Source organism: Bidens hawaiensis, unplaced genomic scaffold, assembly GCF_021521415.1.
Source record: "Bidens hawaiensis isolate Kalapana, Puna unplaced genomic scaffold, B.hawaiensis_p1.1 tig00023079_1, whole genome shotgun sequence".
Classification (NCBI taxonomy): domain Eukaryota; kingdom Viridiplantae; phylum Streptophyta; class Magnoliopsida; order Asterales; family Asteraceae; genus Bidens; species Bidens hawaiensis.
This window is the reverse complement of record NW_027493616.1, coordinates 248,704-272,165: the sequence shown is the minus strand read 5'-3', so window position 1 is coordinate 272,165 and position 23,462 is coordinate 248,704. Positions and strand designations below refer to the sequence as shown.

The following is a 23,462-nucleotide window of genomic DNA, read 5'->3' as shown; positions in this document are numbered from 1 at the left end:
GTACCCATGTTTTCTTTGTCAGATTAGACTCGAAACCAACCTTTTTTTAAATAAGGTATATGAGTGTCTCATGTCAACCACTTGCAATCATGTAAGTGCATGCATATATCTATTTAAATATAATAGTCACATTAATAACTACTATTTAAAGTTTTAATTCAATTTACTGAAAATACCTAGATGCAAAATAAATAAGTTATAAAGTAAGTAAAAAAGAACTTTTACTAGTTCCATAAAAAATCAAACAAGTGAGATATTTTAGATACAACAAAAAGGGGAACACCAAAGTTGATAAGAAGATAGGTGCCACGGTTTCTATACGTATTCATTGGACGGATAGTGGGTCCCAAAAGCTAGGTCGGCAAATTGACTTGTCAAAGTCAATATAAATAAAGAACATTGTTTTAAAGTCTCTAGTCTCCCATGAACTCAAAATATATGAACACATTATTTGATTGTTTATTTATGTTTATGCACATGATTCATGTTTAGGTAATAAATGTAAGATTATATTTTACTCTACACATGTGTCGGTAAAGAGTAAGAAATCAAAACATATATAAACAAATTATTTTGATAGTAATTTGTAACTTTTTTACACATAACCAATCAAAACATATATAAGCAAATTATTTTGAGAGTAATTTGTAACTTTTATACACATAACCTCTACATGTGTATACCACTTTGTAAACACAAAAATTTTAAAATATGAGCATTGATTAAAATTTATATTATTTAGATTCGTTCTTCTATTTTTTTACTCACAATAACTATTTTTTTAGATTTAAGTTTATAATATTAATATTATAATAAAATGATCCAATTATAATAGAGAGACAGATAATCGGACAACAAGTTGTGTCACCGTCTCCTTTTGAATAACTATATGTTTTGTAATAATTGGCAGCACACATTAATAGAATGTTCCTTAGATGATCATATACGTCTTTTTCGAATGACTAACTCGTATACGCTCTAAATCTGGATTAACAGTTAATGAACAATTTTAGCGAAATAAGCCCTAAGCTAAACAACATACCATGTGAGTCCAAAATCACTTTGTTGCTTTATCTTCATTTCTATTAATCACATGGCATTGAATTATGAAAGTGTGACGTGTGTGGTCCAGCTGTGTCTAATTGGTCTCTTGCCCGTACTTTCATTTTAACTGTTGTTTTTGTCCATAGGTGACCATGATTAATAGGCCTTTGGCCCATACTTTATCATGTTGAATTAAACACAACTTAAACAAATAAATTTGTTAAATCAAACTTTAGCTATAAAGGAAATAAATATGTTCCATTAAAGTGAAATAAAGCTACTCTCTTTATTGTAGCAACTAGTATAGTTCGACATCATAATACAAAATAATATAAAACACAAAGCAAAGTATATGTAGGAGTATACCATTTGCTACAAAGAAAGATATGGTGGCAACCATGGTTTGGAATATAATTGTAAGGTGGTGTGACATACAACCGTTTCAAGCTAAGGATGCCCATGAGATTTTGAGATGGTTAAATAGTTTCCGAAAAATGCTCACAAAAGAAAAATAGTGCAGTTTATGTGATGGTGGCAATTTAATGCTTATGGATTATGGAAGGCTCAAACGAGAGAATTTTTTAAAACAATTGGTCAAAACTGATAAAGTGCTTGAAGAAATAAAGGGTTTGAGATAGGACCACTAGTTTGAACACAAATTGAGATAGTTAGAAATTTTCGGCTTTGTAATTGCTTTTCAGCTTGTTGTATGAATGTTCCTTGCTACCCTCTTGGTAGGAAATAAATATGTTCTCTGACCATCACACAAGGTCATTTGAAACTTGATAATAGTTCAAGGAGTTGACCTGAAGCTCAACAATAAGCCACAATGCTCGGGGGGGCTCAAACTTAATACTATCTGACAAGAAGCACAATAGTAAGTTGTATACCGAGACCAACTTCAAAAACATAAAGGTTGCTCACAATGATGCTGGTGTGTGGCATGTGTCGTTAAAGCGTCATATTGCGCGCAAGTACACCAATGTGTGTGCGAGTTAGAGTCCTTACTCCTTTGCATCTTTTTGCGCTAAGAAAACAATATCCAACTAAGTAGTTCCACTCCTTATTAACCATTACATGGTTTGTACGTACACTCACCTATAAGATAGAAGTTCCACCCATATTTTCCACGTTTCCATATTTTTGGTTATCCCATCCACACATTTTCAAGTGTTGATATTTCATAATCTTAACTCCATTTTAAACATAGTTTAGCGCATCGTGATCTTCTCACATATTAAAACGCAAATCTAGAAATATCATGTTAGACATAAAAACATAATTATATATTTCTAAAAAGACACTTTTCTACTAAAACTTTCAACAAACTCAACCTTGTCTTTTATGAGTTGGATGCCAATCTTTACTTTGTTGATGCATTCATTTGTTTTCATCATTGATTCTTTGTAGTCTGTTTCTTTTTTTTTTCTTTTTCAAACTCACGCTTCCAAACTCGCACACTGCGGCATGTACCAAACAAAAAATAAATGCAAAATATACAACATGTTCGGTTTAGTGATTAGTTAAATATGTGAGTTGATTAAAATAAGAATAACAAAAAAGAATAAATAGATATTGAAAGTCATAAAAAAGTAAAAATAAATGCAACGACATAAAAAATAAGGAAGTAAATTGCTTTTTTTAGCCTTTGATGTTTAAATTTGTTTGAGGCGTTTTACTCATTGGGCTAACTCCATTTATTATCTTACCGAGAGATAATGGATGAAGTTAGTCTAAGAGATCAAATCCTTACTCAAATTTAACGTCAGGGGTCTTTTCTTACAAATGTTCAATTTTATGCTAAAAGGACTACGAGACGTAAACCACACAAGCCAGAAATACAATTTCCTTAAATCTTTTATCAACAAAAAAAAAAAAAAAAAAAAAAGAGAGATTTAACCATTGATCCATAAAAACATAATACAGGCCACCTTGGGCCTGTGATTCACATAATTTAGCCCATTTTATAACATTACTGGACCTTATAATACAATATAAACATCCCCAATCCCAAAACCCTAATTTCGTTCATTTTACAAATTAGGGTTCAATTGCAGCCTCCATTGCCGGTTGATTTCTGCTCCGATTAACAATTAATCAAATGGGTAAGTTTGCATTATGATTATAATCAACATTTTGATTTCAATTTCACATTTTGTTGTTTAATTTGCTGCAATTTGAATAACAGCTCGGATCAAAGTACATGAACTTAGAGGCAAATCGAAGGCCGATTTGTTTGCTCATTTGAAGGATTTGAAAGATGAACTTTCTCTTCTTCGTGTCGCCAAGGTCACCGGTGGTGCAGCAAACAAGCTTTCAAAGATGTATTTTTTTTTATTTTGTTATTATTATTTTTTATTTTTTATATCTGTTGAGATTTTATAAATTGTGTTATTTTATCATTGCATTAGTGGTTACTATATGAAATGTGAATAGGCCTGTTAACGAACCGAGCTGTTCGTGAACCGTTTGGTGGGAAGTTTGTTTAATAACGAACGAACATGAACAAAAAATTTGTTCGTTTAATTTATTGAACGTACATGAACACATGTTTCGTTCGTTCGTTTATGTTTGTGAACGTTCTGTTTACATGCTAATAGAAAATAATTAAGGGAGTGTTTGGACTAGCTTTTTTAGCAAAGCTTATAGCTATTTTAGATTTTTTTTTATAAAATAAGCTTCATTTGGTGTTTGGTTTAGCCTTTTTAGCTTAGGCTTATAAGCTTATATAAGCTAATTTGTAGAAGCTTATTTGAAGATGGTTATTTAGCTTATCTGAAGAAGCTTATTTGTTTAAGGGGGTAAATTACTCATTTGCCTTCAAATGGTGATGGATTAATAATATTGAAGTACTATAACAAATTAAAAATGATGGATTTAACAACTTATTAAGATGTATAATCAACTTGTAGAATATAAGCTAATCCAAACACTTAAAAAGGGCTTATTAAATGATATAAAATAAGCTATAAGCTTCAAAAACATATAAACATAAGCACAAAAATATAAGCTAGGCCAAATGATATTGTCTAGATGACACATCTACTTAACTGTTGTTCATTTGTATTCATTTAAATGTGTACGTTTATGTTCGTTTATATTTGTTCAATTATGTTCGTGAACTCTTCGTTTATATTGTAAGCAAATGAACATAAACAAACACGAGCATGTTTATTTTATAAACAAATGAACATGAACACAAAATATGTGTTCGATCAAGTGTTTGTACTCGTGCTTGTTTAAAGTTAAATGAAGGAACACGAACACGCCCTTGTTCGTGTTCGTTGGGTTTGTTTAGAGGCCGAAATGTGAAATTTTATTTGTGTTAATACATTGAACGTAATACATTGTGCATTAGGAACATATTGCATCTTTAAATTGTAAAGGTTATAAGATATTAAGTTTTTTGAATAATTTGTGCTGTGTTTGCAGAAAAGTTGTTTAGAACTTCAATTGCACAGGTTGACTGTGATTTCACAGACTCAGAAATCTATGCCAAGGGAAGCTTACAAGAATAAGAAATACCTTCCGCTCGATCTTCGTCCCAAGAAAACCAGAGCCATTCGTAGGCATCTCACCAAACATCAGGTAATAAATAATAAATCCTTTTAATTTAATTTGTGATAGAAACAGACTGTTATTCAAGTAATTAGGGGTGCAAATTAGCCGACCTCGAGCTTGGTTTGTTAAACTTAACGGGCCCTGGGCTCGGCGTTTTAATCTACATTCATTGCTTTGGATTGACTCGTGTTAGTAGTTTTTAAGTTTGAGATTGGCTCGGACTCGACTCTTTATTATGTATGCTATAGGGGTGTTGTGTTAAATGGGTTGTTAATCTATTGGCGAGCCTCCAAGCCCGGCATGAACTTGAATTTGACACGAACCTAACACAACCCGAACCCTTTGTCGAGACACATGACCTGAATGGCCCGGACATTGCATGATTTGTTTGTTTGGAAAAGTTTTTTTTAACTCTTTTTATTGTTTTCACATGTTAATACTTTAAATTTACATTTTACTAAAATGGTTTATGAATTTATATGTCAACGGTTACATTTTATTTGGTTTTAAAATTTGGTATTTGATACCTAACCAATGTAATTTATTACGTAAAAACACATTTTAGTGTAACAGAATAAAACGAGTCAATCAACGTCAGGTCGACTTGGACATAACTCGTTTAGCTAAACGGGTTTGCGGGTTCTACCTGAGACTAACCAAAAAGTAACATACATTTAGGTATGCGAGCTTTATCAAGTTTGGTATATAAAGCTTGGGCTTGTTTATTAAGCGAGCTTTAATTCACACTTGACCTTTGTCTTGGGCGCATTTAAGATCCGCTTGACGAGTTTTTAGTGACTTAAGTTTGAGTAGCCCACAAACTGGGCAACTCAGTTACACCTTTAAAAGTACTCTTGATTTGGCAGTCATATTTTGATACGCTTTTTAAATTGTCGGTCTTTGTGTGTTATGTATATTGTAGGCCTCGTTGAAGACCGAGCGGGAAAAGAAGAAAGAGAAGTATTTCCCATTGAGGAAGTATGCGATCAAGGCTTAGATGTGTTTAGGTTCAGTTTTGAATGAGTTCGAATTTGTGTATGATTTTATTAAAATTTGTTGGTTTCAAAAGTTTAGTTGAGCATTGGATCTTATTTTTCTTTGTTTTGTTTAATTGTTGTGGAGTTTAATATAGAGCCGAAATTAGTAATCATTTTTTAAATCAAGTTTCATTTTAAACACACTAACAAAGTTATACATCTTCAATTACTTTTGAAAGAACTTACTGATCATATGAAAATTACCTGTTATGCTTTGTTATTTGTGACCGTCTATGAACACAGTTATATATATGTTTAAAAGCATTTATGTTCAAAAAGCATGGCTTGTTAATTAATATTGGTCGACCTTATTGTTAAGGTTGTAATTAACAGTTTTATGCCTTTTGATCAACTTTGATGGCTATTTTCAATCTAGGGATGAGCAAAATAGGTACTGGTACCGGTTGGTACCGAAATCGGTACCGATTTGGTACCGTCGGTACCGAATCGATACCAAATTTTTGAGTTTCGATACCGGTACGGGACCGGGACCGGTATTTCCCGAATTTTTATCTTCAATCCCGGTACCGTCCCAGTCCGTACCGGTACGGTCCCGATCTCATCCCTATTTCAATCTTCAGCGGCATGTCAGGGTTGATCTTTTTTTTTAATGAAAAATGTTAATGATTCAACATACTTTAAAAATAAAATGAAACAAAATTAAACCAATTAATCCAATCTTGGGCTTTATGATCTTGCAAACAAATCATGGATTGGACCAACCCGATATCATTATCCAGTACCCAAATCCAATATTCCAACTTTGTTATCCGAAAAAAGTGCAATTCCTTAAAAAATCAAGTCTATACCCTGACACCCCCCCCCCCCCCCGAAAATAGGGGTTTTTTCAACACCCGGAAATACGGTATTCAAATAAAAACCCAAAAATAGGGTTTTTTTCAATACCCCGAAATAGGGTATTTAAATACACGACCCAAACCCTATGCATAGGGTATGGTTTTTAGAGACAATACCCGAACCCGACTCGGATATTGCCAATGCCCGATTTTCCAATACCCGGTTATACCGAACTCGGTTCCATACCTAAAACTGGGTATTTGAAAAACACGATTTGTGCACCTCTATTTGTTAGGGCCAGCCAATTGTTGTTCATTGGCCAACAAAAATTGCAACTACTGAGTACTGAAGATACTTTTGCTCTTTCAACCTTAAATCTAGTTGCTTTTGTCTTGCAACTACCCTGAAACCCTTATGTTGAAATCAATTTTAAGGTTGGTTCAAAGGGTTGTAAAAACAATCATATCATAGGCAAGATCTTTACTCTCACATATAAGACACATCTTTACTCTCTCATTTGAAATTTTATAGTTTATTTTCTTGGAGGGTTAGTCGATGTATGCAAATATACCCAATATCTCGCTCCTAATTACCTAGCATACACCTGACATGTACGTCATTGGCGGATCCAGCATACAAACGGGTGGTTCCCCGGAACCACCCGAGTTTCGAAATAATAGTGTACGGATATATAGAAGACGCGTAGGAACCACCTTATAAATTAAGAGGGAACCACCTAAAAAAAATTCCTGGATCCGCCACTGATGTACGTAGCACAGTTTTAGTAACAACTATAGGACTTTTATTCAGGAACGGTGAAGGTGTGACCACTTAGGGCCCAAAAATTTCGAAGGGCCCTAAACAATTTGCTCGTTTTACAAATATAAAAATTATTTAATTATTGTTTAATATTTCGTATTTAAACACAAAAGTTTGGATAGAATAGATGTAACTTGTAAGACTATCTGAATGTAAGAAACGACCCGCTTGTATTAGAATTACTCGACTAAATACATCTTGTTATCATTCCTAGATAATAACAAAATAACAAATACGTAGAAAATATAATCAATAGGACGAAAGTCCAATAATTAGAATATACATCATTCTTGATTTAATTTCAATCGTTGAAACATGAAAGCTACTTGTGGTTAAGAAATTAATAACAATTTTTTTTAAGTTTAGTAGTCCTTATATAAAATCATAGAAACATCCAAACGATTTACAATGAAGTGGCAGGTAAGCGGGCAACAAGCTGCGCCGCAACCCCCCTTTTGGATAGCAAACTCAATCTTACTAAAAATAAAGTTCCGATTCTTATGGGCCGATACGCTACTATGCACAACTTTCTGAACCCTATTCAAAAGGTCCACGGCATCCGGAGCTAAGAAACCAAAAGTGTCAAAGACAAAGGGTATAAACACGTGTTGATTCTCCAAACAAGCTCTCTCGTGTTTCGCAACCTTGTCCGATGCCGCCTTCAATGCTGCCTGGCCTGCTACAAACCCATTGTCCCTAATCCCAACAAGAGAGGATACTCTTGTGAGGTCGACACAAGCGTGTTTTCCCCCTACCCACCCAAAAACAAGAATATCGGCCGGTCGTAATGTAGATCTTCCTTCTTGAGGATCCGTGAGAAAGTTTACAGGGGCTTCCTTTTTAGCCGAAATTCCGGCTCGTTTAAGAACATCGCATAGAACATCCCTAACCAAATCATGCCTATACTTAAACCCAGACAACTCTTTGCAGTGAATCGCATGCTCACCAAAAGAATCCAAACAAACCTTACGGCAAGCAGGACACGGCTCATCTACCAGAAACAAAGGGATCATTAACCGATACTTCAGAATGGCCCGGTACTCCAAAGCCGACATATGTTGGCCCAATCCTTCAATAAAAAGGACACTTAAGAAATCTTAAGCCCGAGGAGCCGGACACACTCAAACACCGTAACAAACAGAATTTTGCTGGTGTCCCATATATGAAAAGTGTATCAATTATGGAGAAATAACAATAAAAAATATCTTCTTTTTTTTGTCATTATTCATAACGTAACAAACAGAATTTTGTTTTTTATTATACATCACTTTCCTTTATAAATTACATGACTTCGTCAACGATTATAATTAACCGGTCATAATTACAAATCAACCAAAAGATATATTTTATTAACTTTTACTATTAAAAAATAAATATATCTGAAGTCCAAGGCTGAATGAAACTAATAGAGCATAATCATAAGGGGCGAATTATATTGGTATATGGGATAATAACACGGTCAAAGCAAATTTTCCACTCAAAGGCGTGGATAACACAGACATGCTAGAGGGTGCAAAGATCACTCCTGGGATGTCATTCATCCCTAGTTGATAGGATTAAAGTTCAAGACCATGCCAGAGGGTGTATCCTCTCAATAATCGGTTAACTTCCAATTATTACCCACCATCGTCAAACTCCCCTCTCATGCATCAACCATCATCGCCAACTACATCAACCGCTCCTTTTTCATATGATAAATATTTGTGTTTATGTTTGTTCGTTAAAAAAATCAACATGTTCTTTTTTCTATTATGTTAGTTTGTTAAAAATAAAAAAACCTACATATCTCAATTGAAAAGCTCAAACGTTAAAGAATATAATGAACGTAGTGAACTAATACATACGTATTAAAACAAAACAACGCTAAAATATAAAACAAATTATTACAAAATATAAAATAACAAAACTATTAAAAATAAAAATCTAATAAACTCACGTTGCACAAGGGGCTCAAACTAGTATATAATAATACTCGGTCCGCTAACACCAATACCCATCGTTTGTTGATTGGGCATCATATGACTCAAGTCGGTCCATTTTGTAGCCCCCCCCCCACACTACACATAGCCTAATGGTAGATTTCTTATTATTAATTATGTAATGATATAGTTAGTCATAACCAAAACTTGTTCATAAAAAAAAATATTTATAGTTAGGGTCAGACTAAACGTACCCCTCCTGGTTGCTTGTCATACCCCCTCCCCTGGAAAAACCAACTTTCATGTCACCCATTAAAATCATATAATTACCAAATTAGCACAAAATTAAGGATTTAATATTTTTTTTTCAAGTCGCGTTTTTTATGATTTCGGGTTTAGGGTTCGGGTTTTCGGGTTTAAGGTTTCGGGTTTAAGGGGTACGTTTAGCAGCACCGTTAATGGATGTCAGATACTCGGATTTGAATGATTAAAAGTAAACGAAAACCATGCTTCCTTTCAAAGAAAAACAAGTTTTGTTTTATTAGTCTTGAATCTTCGAAGTCCTACAAATACACCCATGCCATGTTCTCTTTTACATAATCCACCTAACCCTTTTGTTTCCTTATAATCCTCTACTATTATTAAACACAAATTTTATCTCCAACAATAACTTCCATGGCTAACCTGCCATCAGTCACCAGTATCCAGGTCGAATCCTTTGTCTTTCCACCATCCATCAAACCTCCTGGTGCAACCAATACCTTATTCCTCGGAGGTGCAGGTATCTATGATTCAAATCAATTAATTTTAAATATTATTGTGGAGCTTTATTGTTAAATTTAACTAATACTATTAGTAAGGGCCGGTTCGGCCAGTTCAATCTAACTATATATATAATTGTCTACCATCAAATCCTATATGTCGCTCTCATGTTGTTCCCCTGTTCTCTAGAGCCACCAGATTGCTTGAAATCTAAATGGAGATTTCTCATACATTTAACCCGAATTTATGGGTATGAGTCTTACCAAACCCAGATAACACTTAAACGGGTTATAACATGTGAAATAACCCCTTAATAAACAAATAATAATTTCCACGGGTTATGGGTCTTACCAAACCCTAATAGCCCTCAAATGGGTTATAAGATCTCATTTATTAGTAAACACTTTCATCATCAAACCCTAATTTAATTTCTCTCCTTTACATGTTCTCCGTTGTTGGTCTATCATCTCCATCGCCGATTAACTTCCGATACTACCCACCACCGTCAACTACGTCAACGCCTCCTTTTTCATTAGACAAATATTTGTGTTCATGTTTATTCATGTAAAAAAATCAACATGCTCGTGTTCGTTTATGTTTGTTCGTTAAAAAACTAAAAAACCTACACATCTTAATTGAAAAAACCCAAACGCTAAAAAATATAATAACAAACTAATATATATGTATTAAATTAGAACAAAATTACGTTAAAAATTAGAATAAATCATCATAGAATAGCAAAGCGATTGGAAAACAAAAACTTAAATAAACTCCCGTAACACGGGAGGATCAAACTAGTATATGTAGCTTTATCAAAATTACGTTATTATTTCGTTGTTTTTATATGTTATTAATCTTTATCAAAACCAAAAGAAAAAAAATGTTTGTAATTCACGAAAGTACATATATGTAGCTCGTAATCCGTATATATTTATCTCGTATAAGACATATATATGTACTATGCAAGGTACATATATGTATTTCCGCAATATACATATTTTATTTATTTATTTTGTTTTAGGAAAATCAAACTTCTTATTTAAACCTAACCCATAATACCATTGTAATAATAAACGTTAAAAATTTATTGTTTAAGAGTGGCTCTCATTCTTTAAATTAAATGCGATTTTCGTTAGAACCCTCCCCTGTAACTATATGTATATATAAATAACTTTGTTTTTGTTCATTGCTCATTATTATCACAATTATCGCCGGTCTTTCAAAAATAAAATTATCCGAAATCTCAGAAACGGCCTGGTATTGCAAACGGTGGCGAAACTTGGACTAATACAGGGGGACTCAATATGTATACAAAATATCACATACAAAGGGGGCTAGGCTCAAATTTTCGGCCGACAACAGCTAAACTGACACTACGTATAAAAAAATTCGGTCGAAAAGGGCTAAATTTTACACTACGTTTAAAATTTTTAGTCCGTAAACGGCTAAATTTTACACTAAGTATAAAATTTTTTGATCGAAAATGGCTAAATTTACACTACGTATAAATTTTTTTTGGCCGAAAACGGATAACTTACACTACTACTTAAAATAACAGGGGGGCGCCACCCCCGATTGCAAATGTGGTGTTCGAATACTGTGAAATGCGAATAATGTTTTTATGCTGCGTGCTAGGTGTGAGATGTTTGGAGATCGAAGGCAAGTCCGTGAGGAGTTGAATGATTCCGACGAGTTTTACAAGGACATCATTACTGGTAATCCTAAGAAACATTTTTTATCAATGTGAATACAGATACAAATGAATATTAAAATGAACGGAATTGTATTCCTGTTCGTTTAATATTCTTTTTTTTTTCCTAGACGGCAATCCGACATTATATTATGTTACGTAATTTATATTATTTATATTTATGTTTTATTATTATTTTAATGTTAGGGAGTGGTATGCTATTTTGGTTTAGTTGGGGGTGTCTTTTGTAATTGGAATTCTATTTAGTTACGTTTGATTTGGAATGAAGAACAGAATGTTTTGAGATAATATTTCCTCCTCTATTTTGGTTTCTTCTTCTCCAATCTTTGTAATCGTATCATAGGTATCAGAGCCAACCTCGGAGTGGTGGCCTGGAGGAAGCCAGCCGTGACCAACGTGGCCGTGACCAACAAGGACTCGGAGTGGTGGCCCACGGAGTGGTGGCCTGGAGTGAGCCAGCCGTGTTACGGACTGAAACCATTGCAAGGTATGAGACTTGTCCCACATCGGTTGTATTGGCAACTGATGTGGGGTTTATAAGCCAAATGGGTTCCCTCACCTATCAGACTAGTCTTTTGGGTTGAGTTCTTCTATTTGGCTTGTAACATTGGTATCAGAGCCAACCTCGGAGTGGTGGCCTGGAGTGAGCCAGCCGTGACCAACGAGGACTCGGAGTGGTGGCCCACGGAGTGGTGGCCCACGGAGTGGTGGCCTGGAGTGAGCCAGCCGTGACCAACGAGGATGTTGGCCCTTAAGGAGGGTGCATTGTTACGGACTGAAACCATTGCAAGGTATGGGACTTGTCCCACATCGAGATGCTTGACTTGTCATGGAGCTATCCCTTTGACTCCGTGTGGCGCCCGAAGGCCAGCCAATCGATCCGCTCATAATCAGGGCTTGCTGGTTTCGTCCTGCCTTGGACTCATCAGGCGAGCGGCAACAGCTCGCAACCAGCGATGCGTTCGTCGTGCAAGCACGACTAGGCATGTACGCCTTCTTTCCCACTGAGGCCGTGCCCAATGAAGTCCGGGACGAGCCAACAAACCCAAGCGTTACAACACAAATCAAGCATCTCGATCTTCAAATATTTGGTCCGTGACACTCTCCCACCACCATAACCATGCACGTCCTCGTGCATACACATGTCGTCCCATACCGACGTGCAAGACTTAGGTGCTGGTCTTCCCCTATGCCACGCATGTCTGAAGGGCAAGTTCGCCGTCCCATACCAGCTCACTAGCCGAAGCCATGCGTTTTGAGAATGTTTCACTCTGATAAATGGGACACCCGGTAGTTCAGCCAAAATGTGAGTTAGCCGTGTCAGTTAATTATGCTGTCAGATTATATGACGCCGACGTTCGCCAACTCAGCAGACTTCAACCCAAATTACGGCTTTGCCACACCGTAAAACTTTTAACACGAGCACGGTGGCCTTCAATTCACTGGACTAGGTATCAAAGCTTTTTCCAGGCGATCTTCATCGGATTCGCAACCGCTGAGATGACTAACACTTGCAATCAAGAGGTTGAGAAGACAATCAAGGATCACGAAAAAGCCATATCCGAACTCCAAGCAACCCTAGCCGCCATGATGAGCCAACAAGAACAGATCTTGAAGGCGATTAATGGTTCTGGTATCGGTGATGTCCGCAACACCAATGCAGATGCACGAGTCAATTATCGGCAGATGCCTGTGGGTAAGATCGATTTTCCCAAGTTTAACGGGGAAAACGTTGAGGGCTGGATTCATCGTTGTGAACACTTCTTCTTCATCGATGAGACTCTAGATAATGCGAAACTCAGATGTGCGGTTATACATCTCGAAGGGGATGCTATCGAGTGGCATCAAGCCTTTATGAAAATCCGCAAGGGTTCCGTAGCAGATCTGCCATGGGCAGACTATGTGAAGGCTATTTCAGCACGCTTCTCTAATGCCATGTTTGAAGATGCAATGGAAGAAATAGCATCTCTGGTTCAGATTACTGATGACATCGATGGCCTACATGACTATAATTCAGGTTTCGATCGCTTGCTTAACAAGGTTACGATTAGTGAGCCATATGTTGTTAGCCAATATGTGAAAGGTTTGAAGCCGGGAATAAAAGGTCCGGTAAAGATGTTCAAGCCCCAAACGTTACATGAGGCGTATGGGTTAGCGAGACTTCAAACTATCAACAACTCGAGCTTGATGAATCAACTTAAAGATGTGGAGGATGGTTCGCAACGCGAAGATACCAAAATTAACCCTCCTATCAATGCTTCAAAACTTCCCTTGTTGCCAAATCCAACAACTGGAGTCAACGAGCCATCGGTTTATAAACCGAAAAATGTCAACTCGAAGCGCTTGACGAGTGAGGAACTTGACTTAAAAAGGTCAAAGGGGGAATGCTTTTGGTGTTCTGAAAAGTTTGTCCCGGGGCATAACTGTAAGAAGAAACAACTTTTTGTGATTCATGTTGAAGCCGATGTGAACCTCGAACAAGATGATCTAGGTTGATGCTTGAGTTGAAGGGTTTACTTTTTGAGGGCAAAAAGTAGGTTAACGGAGGAGTATTGTTACGCAATTTATATTATTTATATTTATGTTTTATTATTATTTTAATGTTAGGGAGTGGTATGCTATTTTGGTTTAGTTGGGGGTGTCTTTTGTAATTGGAATTCTATTTAGTTACGTTTGATTTGGAATGAAGAACAGAATGTTTTGTGATAATATTTCCTCCTCTATTTTGGTTTCTTCTTCTCCAATCTTTGTAATCGTATCATATTAACACAAAACAAACCAAGAATATTGCTAAAAACTCTAATGGAGCCGGATATAAGTGAACTCGAGCGTGAGTTTGAGCCTAAAAACTTTTTTTTTGTAATTAACGAGCCCAATCTTAGCTTATTTCAGTAAGCTTGCGAGCCTATACGAGGGTATTATTTATATGTCCGGGTTTGGTTTTCAGTTTATTCTGTTTCAAAATGAGTAAACTGCATAACTAATAAACACAATAAGAGTCAGTCAATCAGTCATGTTCCATTTTTTCAAAGAATTAGTTGATATTGATAAATATTAATTACATATGATTGTAAGGAGTTTATTTGGGAAAACACAAATCATAGACCGAGTAAATATTTGTCTATTCAATTTATGAATTTATATAACAAGTGAATGATCAAATCGTAGGACTATTAAAAAGAACATGTCAACTTAAAAGGGTCGAAAAAGGTTAGCACCACCTACAACCATTCGCAACCAACTGCTTGTCATCGTCGACACCATCATACCATTATCACCGCCAAATTCACCAGCTACGATGTTGTTGCCTTCATCCATTGCCACTTAAAGCCATGAAAAAATAGCGGATATGAACCTTTTTTGTACTTTTTTAACAATTTATTTAAATCTTTGTTCGTTTTGGCAAATCCCATTTTTGCCCATTAGACGTATTTATGTTCCTTACATTTACGTTCTGTGTACAGGTTCCTTTGAAAGATGTATTCGGGTGACACCAATATTACCATTAGCCGGTAAGCAGATATCTGGAAAGGTGTCGGAAACTAGTGTTGCGATTTTGAAGACACACGGAACTTATACCGATGCACATGACACAATCATTAACAAGTTTCTCGACGCCTTCAAGGACGAAAACTTCCCACCAGGCTCCTTTATTCTCTTCACTGTATCACCCGCTGGATTGACTACGGTTAGTTCCATCCTAGATATATGGTGTTTACTCTAGAGTAATTACATAATAATATTTTTTACTCTTGTTATACTAATAATTACGCTACGTGTAACATATTTGATATATTGTCGATCTCAAACGATACAATAAAGTGGCAGGTAAACGTACAAAGTTAAGTCGCAACCCCCTTGTTTGAATGAGCTAAAATGTTCAAATTGTGTAAACGTGTGAAATTAATTTTCTCTATTTTGTTTGAATGTAGATCAGCTTCTCAAATGACGGTACCATACCAGAAGCTGCGAATGTTGTTTTAGAGAATGAACAATTAGGACAAGCAATGATCGAGATGCTGATAGGGAAGCACGGTGTTTCCCCAGGAGCCAAACAAACTTTGGCATCAAGACTCTCAGATCTCATGAAGTAGTTTGATAAGAAGTGGAAAATGTAAGCAAAAATGGTTTATATTGTTGCCCGCTTGCCTGCTAGATGCATTAAATAAGGTTTATGTTGAAAAAATAATAATATTGTACAACAATTGAAGAAAACACAGTTTTTAGTTTTATAAAACTCAACCTTTTAAAAAAGTTAGAAATATTTTGCTCATAATGTGGCGCATCTTTGCCAAATCTTTATCATGGATTTGTATGGTAAAACATTGTAGATTTGTATAACATCCTATATGATATAGTCAAATCATCAATGTAATTTAGACAATCACAGAAAATGTAATCACCAGAATTTGCTGTTATGAACCACATTAGTTCTTCGTGGACCCAACTTAGTAGCCCATTTAAAGAGCCCGTTAAGAAAGCAGGTATGTTGTTCGTGAATATAACGCACAAGAGTTCGGGAGAATAGTGCATGAATGAATATATTGTTAAGAGTGTATTGGCTTTCCGTCTTCCTCTTTATTAACTTGGTTCTCCCATACCCTTATTATCTTGTTAAGAGTGTATTCCCTTTCCGTCTTCCTCTCTTATTATCTTGCTTTTAATCTCCTAGTTGTAACGTTTCATGAAATTAATAAAGATATAATTGATTAAAGTTTCACTAGATCGCTTCTCTGTAATGTGATTATATCAAATCACTTCGCTTGCAAACCCTAAATAGCACACTAGTTATTATAAATTTTAGCTTTAACTTACGAAAATATAATAGGGATCATTTATGTAACATTGTAATTTAGTAAATAAAGTTTCTTTTTTTCTCAATTTTAGAACAAACATACCCCTCCAATCATACTTTTAAATCTACACATTTTTATATAAGTGGGTTTAAATCAAATACAAATGAAATTAAGGTGCTAATTCTAAAAATCAAGTAGAAAAATTATGTAATTATATCATAAAATAATTATATAATTACTTTATTTGATTCCTACAATCAACACATTAATTTTATTTGAACGTTAACAATATATGTATTGATTTACAAAACCAGACTTTTATCTATATAATTGTTCCCAAAAACGAATTATAAAATGAAACTCCCATTTATTTTAAAAAAAATTCTTGGACAAAGGAACCAAGCAATGATTGAACTCATACCAACTCATTTATGTCATAACACCAATCAAAATAACACTTCAAATCAATCATCAAAAACATCATCTTACAAGTTGGATAGATACTTAACAAATAAATAAAAAAAACAAAAGAACACTAGAACAAATATCTCCCTAACCAACAAAAGCTTCATCTTTTCTTCACCTCATATCATGTTTATCACCTTTAACCATCTCTGAAAACACTCTACTCATTGACACACCATCAAGATCACCCATACTTCCTTCACTTAACATTGTGCTACTCACACCATTCTCCACTTGACTTTTACCCGACTCGTTGACCGTTTGACCATTTTTCATTTCAACCCCCTCAAGTTGAAGTGCATACTCAAGGTTCCACAAAACATCCCCCATTGTAGGCCTATCAACACCTTCATCTGCCAAACATTTATCACCTATCTCCACAAACTTCTTCAAAGAGTCAACTTTCATCTTCCCGACAAGATACGGGTCGATAATTTTCTCCAGCTCGCCTTTGCCTTTCAACTCTTTGACCCACTCGACCAAACTAACCATGCCACGTGGACGAGACGGGTCAATAACGGGCCTCCCACACAAAACCTCAAACATAACCACCCCAAAAGAATAGACGTCTGATTTTTCAGTCAACTGTTGTCGAGTCATGTATTCGGGGTCAAGATAACCGAAACTACCTTTGACCACGGTGCTTACATGAGTTTGATCAAGCTCGGGCCCGTTCTTTGAAAGCCCAAAGTCAGCAACTTTAGCCATGAAGTTTTCATCTAATAATATGTTAGCCGATTTAACGTCTCGATGAATAATTGCTTTTGCTGAACTCGTGTGTAGATAATGAAGTCCTTTTGCCGAACCGATGCAGATCTCGAGGCGTTGCCTCCAGTTCAGCTTTGGGAGATCCGAACCGTACAGATGGTTTTTCAAAGTCCCGTTTTGCATATACTCGTATATTATTATCATCTCGTTCCGTTCGTCGCAATACCCAATTAACGACACTAAATGACGGTGACGAAACTGCGATAACATTTCTATCTCGGTTTGAAACTCGGCTAACCCTTGATGCGATTGTGGGGCCCCACGTTTAACTGCGACTATCGTACCGTCAAATAACGTACCTTTATAAACTTTTCCAAAACCGCCAATTCCGATGACCAAACTCTCGCTAAACCTATCGGTAGCTTCTTGAATTGCGTGTAACGGGAAACGATACCCGACCTTTGACTTTGAAAAAATCGTACTTTCATCCGGGTTCGGGTATTGTTCAGAAAGGCCCGCGTTTGATGCTTTTTTAATATTCCTTCTCGACAAAACGAAGATCAGCAAACCGAGAACGCCTATTATAAACAACGCTCCTGCAGCTGATACTGCAATGACCCAAATTTTCTTGTTTGACCGTGAAGTCAACGACATGGTCTTACTATGGGTTCCATCAAGATTCCCTTTATTATCGCTTATTTTCATAATCTCAACCCCGTTAAGAATACTTTCCGGTAACACCCCGTTAAGATTACTAGTTCCTATACTTACGTTTATCATGCCGGGCCCGCCAACATGAGTGACCGCATCCAAGAAATATGGAGCACCCCGAACGTTTGACGTTTCTTGACCAAGATTAAGATCCTTCTTAACCCACATCGAGTTTAAATAAACATTAAACACCAGTTCTGAAGGCCGTCGTCGATGGAGAATATCACAGAAATGAAACCGAACAAAGTACGAAAACCCCGGGTCAACATTGAAAGACCACGTGTTGTTCAGGATCGCACCCGGGTTAAGCTCATTATCAAGTTTAGTAAGGGTCCCGTACACGGAAACCGGAGCAATATCAACCGACGGGCCATTTTCAGTATAGTTTACCGTGCTCAAATTCGAAACGAACTGAACAAAATTGCTCTGTTTAATAAACGAACCGTCAGAGTTCCAAGCTCGCCATAACGTATCGTCATCGGGTGAAACCGATCGGTTACCCATGTTGATACGAGCCACGGTTTGCAACGTGAGTGCGGTTAAACCGTGATGCGTTTTTGGAAGCTCAACGGTTTCGGTTGAAAAGGGAATGAGTTCATCTGGGTGCGATATAACTTCTAACGCGTTTATAAACGCAAACGAGTTAACAGAAGGCGTAAAAGTTATAACCAACTCGTCCGAGGTAACGTTTAAAGAATATTCCTTAACCGTAGGTGGACTATCCGGTTCGAAATCTTTCAGTAGAGTAAAACCATGAGCAGAAACCGAGAATTTCGAACGACTCAGGTTACGGGTTTGAGTATCAAACGGGAAGAAGTATAACCGGACGAAATGTCGCCCGTGCTGGTTGATCGGGAACGTGAAGTTCGATGTTCGGTTTAAAATCCTAGCTGTTCTATACAATGAGGACCCGTAAGCAGACGGGAGCGTTTGAGAATCCGGTGCACTTACGGGTTCTTGTTCAGGGTCTGAAAGGAATCGGTCGGGTACGAAAACCCGATCGCCTACTGAGGTATTTCTAGGTGATCCACAGTCTAATAAATAGTTATCTACAGGGTCAAACTCTAAGGAGCATTTTATCAAACACATGGTGGACATAACGAAAACAAGCAATCCAAACCCCACAAATCCCATAACGTTATGGAACCAATTGAATCAAAGGATATAAAGAGTGAGAATTAACAAAACCCAACAAAAGAATGAAAGAATATTAGCAACAAACAAACCTTTAATTTCAAATTCTACCCAAATCCCCAGTTTTGAGAGTGATGAGTGATCAGTCCACAGAAGCTGAGAATTAATAATAAGTTGAAATTAAGAGCAATTTAAGAACTGGGTTGGTGTTATTTGGGTCAATTATTCACACACTGTTGTTGAATTGAAAAGGGTACACAGTATATAGTATATACACATCAAAATTAAAAAGCAGAAAACAAATTAGGATAAGATGGAGGAGTACAGCTAGCTAGCGAGGTATATAATTTAATAATTGACGGAAGTGGGCTCACCGATTCATGTGAAACAACCCGACAGGTTGGTCAGAGAGTATGAAGGTTCCTTACGAATTTGAGGAAATTAAGATTTAAAAAATGAAAAGTTAAATATAAATGACTAAAATAAGAAGAGAGATTTCAAAAAGGGAAAATTCCCTAAATAATCCTAGAAAAAAAAATAATCCTTTTTAAGTCAAAATTTCCAAAACAACTCTTAAAATATGTACTGAGAAGATGCATTGGGAAAATAAACGATTATATTTTTTAACCAGTCAAAATGTGACACGTGTAAATGTTACACACCAGACGAGATTTTTAACGATTATATTTTTTAACCAGTCAAAATGTGACACGTGTAAATGTTACACACCAGACGAGATTTTTAAAAATCTCGTCTGGTCCGACCACATTTTTAAGTTAATTAACTTTTTAAAAAACCGTCTCTCCAGGCGGTTTTTTTTATGTTTCTCGTCTGGTCTGACCATATTAATTTTTTCTTGATATTTGAGTTTTTTTAATTTCGTCTTGGTAGACGCATTTTAATTGAATTTCGTCTTCGAAGTTCATATTCCAAAGTTTCTTATTTGGTGGTTATAAAAGTTTAAATATCGTCTGGACCGATAGTTTTTTTCGTATTCCGTCTTGACCGACAATGTCTTTTATTATTCCGTCTAATCCGGCGGTATTTTTAATTATGTTTTAGGTAGACCCCACTTTACTAAATTAAACTATCAACTCTTCAAGTATTATTTATTCATCTTCATCTTCTTCCTTTTTATCTTCAAGTTCTTCTAGTTAGCTTTCAATTAGGTTTTATGGAATTTGATAATATTGTAGTTTGTTATGGTGGTAAATGGCAAAACAATGATGATGGAAATTATGTTACCGCCGTAGTACGATCCCAAAAATCCATGACCCATCCGCAACCTCGACTCGATCTCCTCTCTTATACTTCATTTCGCTAAAGTGTAGTTATGATTTTCAATGATCGGAGTTATAGATATAAGAAGATATAGTTAGGAGAATAAAAGAGATTTGAACTCACAGGATAAGAAATTTTGGAATATGAACTTGGAAGACGAAATTCAATTAAAATGCGTCTACCAAGACGAAATTAAAAAATCTCAAATATCAAGAAAAAATTAATATGGTCGAACCAGACGAGAAACATAAAAAAACCGTCTGAAGAGACGGTTTTTTAAAAAGTTAATTAACTTAAAAATATGGTCGGACCAGACGAGATTTTTAAAAATCTCGTCTGGTGTGTCAGTACCTTTACACATGTCACATTTTGACTGGTTAAAAAATATAGTCGTTTATTTTCCCAATGTGTCTTCTCAGTACATATTTTAAGGGTTGTTTTGGGAATCTTGACTTAAATAAGATTATTTTTTTTTTCTCTCTCTTCTTTAGGATCATTTAGGGAATTTTCCCTTTCAAAAATGACTATTTCAATTTCATTTTTATGCTTAAAATTTAAAATTAATGATGAGATTCAACGACCAATAACATACTGACACGTGACTCTTAAATCTCATCGTAATGGTGAGTTTGAGAGTAATGACACGATGAGATTTAAGACTAATCTCATCCTAACGATGAGATTTAAGAGCCACATGTCATTATGTTATTGATCGTTGAATCTCATCGTTGATTTTAATTTTAAGCATAAAAATGAAATTGAAATGGTCACATAACATCTATATATAGGCAAACCACAACCTAGCCCAAGCCCACTGAGATCACATATCGATCTCGGTTTACATATGCAAACAAGACACAAGCCATACAAGCATAGACTAAGTACAAAACCACTAAATATGAACTCAACACTTTCCATCAATATCTTTCATTTTACACCTTAGCCTACACCATAAAAAACACACACTTAAGCCAAACACTCTCAACACTTTTCCATTCAACTATCCAAGACCAATCGAATGTAAGAAATCGTTTATCTCAGCTGACCCAACAATTTAGAACCCGACACCGCAGCCCCGTGATGTCGAATGAGCCGTTTGAATCTAGATATAGCTTTATTCGAGTGTTTAATCAACCAAAAACGAGCTTATTTGAAATCCATGTCCTTATTTGTAGGGTGTGTGTGGTGCGTTCGGTGCAGTTTTTGGCTATAACCAAACCGAAAATCAAAACTTTGGTTTATGGAGTTTTGAAGCCGTTCGGTTTCGCTTTTTCGGTTTTCGTTTTGGTTTCGGTTCGGTTTTTGCTATTTAAGCTTGAAAATTTTAGGCCGAAAAAACAGTTGGCAAAAAATAATGAATTTAGGTATAAATAATTTTGTTAATTTTAAAATAATAGACTATTATACATTTGATAAAAAATATTGGAGTTAGATATATATTAAATATTTTTAATTTATTTAATATAAATATAAAAAAAACAAAAAATTAGGAATTCGATTCGGTTCAGTTTTTCGGTTATTTTTACATGCAAAACCAAAACCGAACCATTAGTACGGTTTTTAAAAAACATAAAAACAAATTGTCAGTTTTTATTTTGATTTGGGTTTTTTCCGTTTTAAATCAGTTTTTTTGATTTCTTACCCACCCCTATTTATTTGGGTTATTTACTATTTTAGGAATTTTCCTTTTTAAAAAGGGTTGCAATAATATTATTTTGATGATGATAATATGATTGCAAAGGTTTTGGAGGGTTGTGAGAAAGTTGGCCAAAACGCGTAATGGGTTAACAACCGGGGCATAGTGGTTGACTAGCACGACAAGGGTTGGTAGTGTGCTTTCACTTATTTAGGATGTTTTATATTTTTATATTAAGATTTTCAAGATCTTCTTGTTTGTTGTTGGTATTGATTGATATTATCTAGAACCTTTTATGAAATAAAAAAAGTTGTTTTTGAGAAGTCTATGTTCTAATGTTCATTAGTATTTCTAAGTTTAAATAATATATATTTTTTTTGTATTTATGTAGTCTATAATTATAATAATTGAAACATTATCATTGAATAAGTGCACATAAAGAGGTTAAACATATATAATAAACCATCTTTGGAATTTTTTAAGAGATAATATATTTAAAAGGATTAATAGTTTCATAATATCCTTACAAACATTGAACATGTCATATATATCCAATCAAAATGTACAACTATTCTAAGATTTATTCTCTTAAGCGAGTTAATAATCATATATATAATTTTATTCAAATAAAACTACTAAAATTACTGAATTTTATTATGATAAATAAAGTTTACTAGAAAAACAAAATGTACATTCAACTATTTTAATCAGGTAAAATATCTATTATATAAGAAATGAAAGTTTGTTGTTAAATGTAGAATGTGTATTTATATATTTTTTATATTTTGTAGAAAGAACTCATAAACCAGTTTGGTGCTCAACCGGGTCTAGAGTGAAACACAAGTACACAACTAGGGGTGGGCTCTTCTCATCATTAAAAGAATAAAAACAAGTTAAATATCTCAATTATTTAGATATTTAGATAAATTCAATGTCTTAAATATGTCAATTTGGTATTAAATTCTATAGTATACATAACATGCAATTTGTAACATTTTTATGTCTTTCCTCTTATTTTAAATAAAAAAACCCCACTTTTTAGTTATTTTAACGTCATGTAAAATACATTTTAGCGACCCA

The 23,462-nt window shown here is 35.2% G+C and overlaps 2 pseudogenes across 1 annotated transcript; one reads left to right on the top strand and one right to left on the bottom strand.

Annotated features, from left to right (window-relative positions):
* The first annotated feature begins 9,743 nt into the window (after positions 1 to 9,743).
* Positions 9,744 to 15,769, top strand: LOC143566938 (chalcone--flavanone isomerase-like; annotated as a pseudogene). Its single transcript, XR_013141313.1, has 4 exons — positions 9,744 to 9,959; positions 11,576 to 11,655; positions 15,116 to 15,339; positions 15,584 to 15,769. The product of XR_013141313.1 is annotated as a chalcone--flavanone isomerase-like (transcript).
* A 1,200-nt stretch (positions 15,770 to 16,969) lies between these two features.
* Positions 16,970 to 19,567, bottom strand: LOC143566947 (receptor-like protein kinase HERK 1 pseudogene; annotated as a pseudogene).
* Between the last annotated feature and the right edge of the window lie 3,895 nt (positions 19,568 to 23,462).